This window comes from Chenopodium quinoa, unplaced genomic scaffold, assembly GCF_001683475.1.
Source record: "Chenopodium quinoa cultivar QQ74 unplaced genomic scaffold, ASM168347v1, whole genome shotgun sequence".
NCBI classification, from domain to species: domain Eukaryota; kingdom Viridiplantae; phylum Streptophyta; class Magnoliopsida; order Caryophyllales; family Amaranthaceae; genus Chenopodium; species Chenopodium quinoa.
The window spans coordinates 1,087,900-1,091,155 of NW_018742966.1; the positions used below are offsets into that span (position 1 = coordinate 1,087,900).

The 3,256-nt window shown below is 35.7% G+C and overlaps 1 long non-coding RNA gene across 1 annotated transcript; it reads right to left on the reverse strand.

Moving 5' to 3' along the window:
- Positions 1–1,174: 1,174 nt before the first annotated feature.
- On the reverse strand, positions 1,175–2,462 carry LOC110728905. Its single transcript, XR_002512789.1, has 2 exons — positions 2,126–2,462; positions 1,175–1,954 (listed from the first exon to the last, which is right to left on the reverse strand). It is a non-coding gene; the product is annotated as an uncharacterized LOC110728905 (long non-coding RNA).
- Between the last annotated feature and the right edge of the window lie 794 nt (positions 2,463–3,256).

Below are 3,256 nucleotides of genomic sequence, written 5' to 3' on the forward strand. Positions count from 1 at the left end.
CATGGGTGTGTTTTATTTATTATTCCTTGCTTTTTACACTGCAAAATCCACACTTGGGTGAATCTTGAGCTAGGTACACCCACAGTACTTTTTTGCTAATTTGGCACCATTTCTATCTTCAATTAGATTAGGGCGTAGTTTATGGATGACATTAATTATAGCTACTTAAGGTGATCTCATGCATGGATGTAAAGATGAAATTAAGTCTGTAGGCCTTGCCTTACTGGGCAGATGTACTATTACTGCATATTGTACCCCTTGTTGAAGCACAGAGGACAATGTATAAATTTGTTGGCAGAAAAATTATTTGATCTTGTCTCCTACACCAAATCTTTAATGTGTTCATTATTTCAAATTAAAGCTGCTTGTTATGTATATGCAATTATATGTGAATGGCCCCTTTTTAGGTAGGGAATGGAGGAAGCCCTTTTCGTCAATGTTTTTATGTACAGGCATTCTACATTTGTGTGGGTAGGCTAAACTAATGAACTGTACTCAAGTTGTTAAATAAGTACCTTGTTTTCTAGTTTTAGTCGATCTAATGTAGTCCGCTGCCCACCATATTCCTTGACATGGCTATGATAGATGTAATTCACATCATGCTTCTACGTTTTTTTTAGCTTTAAAGACCAATCAATTTCACTCTTTCCTTTGTCAAGATTTTATTATTCAATCTCTTTTACCCATTCTTTGCAGGATTAGAGAAAGGTATTTCCGAGTATAGTTAACTTCTTGTAGTCCCCAAGTTTTAATTTTCCGAAGTTGATCCTATTGGAGTGAGAGACCACGGTCCTTGAAATTTAATTAAGCATTAGGGTGCAAATAAGATTTAGGAGAGTTAAATCTGAGAGTTCACTGTTAGCTTTATTTTCTTCCTAATGCTACCGGCTATAGTAAAGGGAAAAAATAAATCCAAAAAATGCCAGAATTTACTTTAAAAGGCCTTGGTGCTCCATTCTTAGAGGTTTGTCAATCATCTGTCTAAAAGATAAGGGATGCACCCTGAACCTTGAAGAGTGTATTGACTTTACAACTTAGCTGTATGAACTATAGGCACCTTTGATCCACACGGTCTACAATGTTAATTATGGTGGTTCCTTATGACATATTTGATCCAATTACTGTCGTTGATTTAGTAGTTTTTGAAGTGAAAGATGTCAATTGTCTATGGCAGTTTTTTTTTTTTTTTCTCTCTTCTGAGGGAGTCTATGGCAGCTAATTATGAACCTTTTTTTCTTAGTAAAAATTGATGATTATACGTTATACCAGGGTAACATTATTTAAAAGAGTGACTTTTTAGAATGAGAACTTGCTTACTAGTTCTTACTACTTTTAACTATTATACGAAGTATGAAATTATGAATTCTATGCTTACTCAGGCCTGATCACGGTTCGGATATCCGATCCAAAATCCCATTTCGGATCGGATATCCGTATCCGAAAATACGTATATTTGATATTTGTATCCGATCCGAAATGTTCGAATATCCGAAAATCCGGATATCCAAAATTTTCGGATCGGATATATCGGATATCCTATATCCGACTACTTTGATTACTAGTTGTTTTAAATGGCAAAATTGATTTTTTTTTCCCATTTTCTCCTCATGTTACTCACTGAAAAAAGAGAGATAAAATAGATGTGTAATTATCCTATTAAAAAAGTGGACTAATGGACTTGTAAATATTGTCCACAACTAATTTTCAGAAAAAACAAAATAATAAAATTACAAAATACAAATAACCTGCCAAAATGCAAACTAATTGGGTAACTAGTTAACTACTACAAAAGTACAAATTATATAACAAAGAAAATTTAAAGTCCAAATACATTAATGTCCAAATGTTAACAATACATGCATTTTATATTTTTATCTTATACTAAAAAAAAGTCATCAACGTCGAAAACCGATAGCGGATCAACAAAGTATCAGCATACGGCAAGTCAACAACTCTGCAACAACAAAAATTTCAGATATTAACATTTCTCCAAATTTAATCAACAACAATGGAACCTAAAAATGAAGCACAAGAAGAAGCAAAAGAGCAGAACAATAGAATTTCGAAAACCCAATTAACTAATTAAAATTATAAATTATATCAAAAGAGGAAAAGGGCTAATTACCTTGGTGGAGGAGTGAGGGGCGTCGCCGCTTCTGGTGGAGGAGTGAGGGGCGGCGCCGCTTCTAATGGAAAAGTGAGGGAAGATTGTGGTGGTTTTGAGTCTTTGACGATGGTCGGAGATGTGGTGGTGTAGATCTGACTTCTAAAGTTCTGAGAAAAGAAGTAGAGACTAAAGAGGAGAGCTCGAGAGAGAAGAGGACTAGAGGAGTGAGAAACTGAGAAAACTAACTGAGAACTTGAGAAAAGAGAGGCGGACAATATTGAAATTAGGGTAAGTCAAGTTTTTGTTGGGCTTGGGCTGTTGGGCAATGGGCATATGGATAATATTTGAACTTTAAAATATGGGTAAAAAAACGTAATTTTCGGATATAGGATCGGATATCCGATCCGATATCCGACATCCGACTTTATTTTCGGATATTCGGATATCCGAAAATTTCGGATCGGGTATCCGATCCGAAAATGTTATCGGATCGGTTATCCTAAATTTTCGGATCGGGTGCGAATCGGATCTTCGGATTATCGGATAATCAGATAGTTTTGCTCAGGTCTACTTACACTTGATGTGTAGCATGTCACATAAGGGGTATTAGAGGGTAGTAAAAGCATTGTGTTTTTTTTTCCACACCTCCCATATTTGAACCTTGTATCCCTTTTTGTCATCACACACAGTTAGGCTTCTAACCAATCTGGGTTTGTGGCTTAAGAGGGGCAGCCCAGATTGGGCCCATGTGTACCCATAGCATAATAAATCAAATGATCATGCACCTGTAAAAGTAAGACCATATATAAATTGTTGATGGACACAAATTATGGGTGATGATGTAGTTTTAGGACTCAAGCTTACATGATTAGATGCGAGCAACGAGAGGGTAGGAAACTAGGAATTTTTATATCAAAGTGCTCTCTTCCTAATCCAGGCACAAGAATAATGTGATTGGGCCAGTGAGCTTAGACTTTAGTCCAATCCATTGGATTCTATGTGATTTAGAGCTAGCTAAACATTCGAGTTTGTCGGTAATGACTTAAGATTCAATCTTAATGACGCGCTAAAAAAATTTCATTATTTGACTAAATGCTAATCTTCTGTGTTGTGATCCTTTGTTTGGTCCTGAAAGATATCCACTATCTA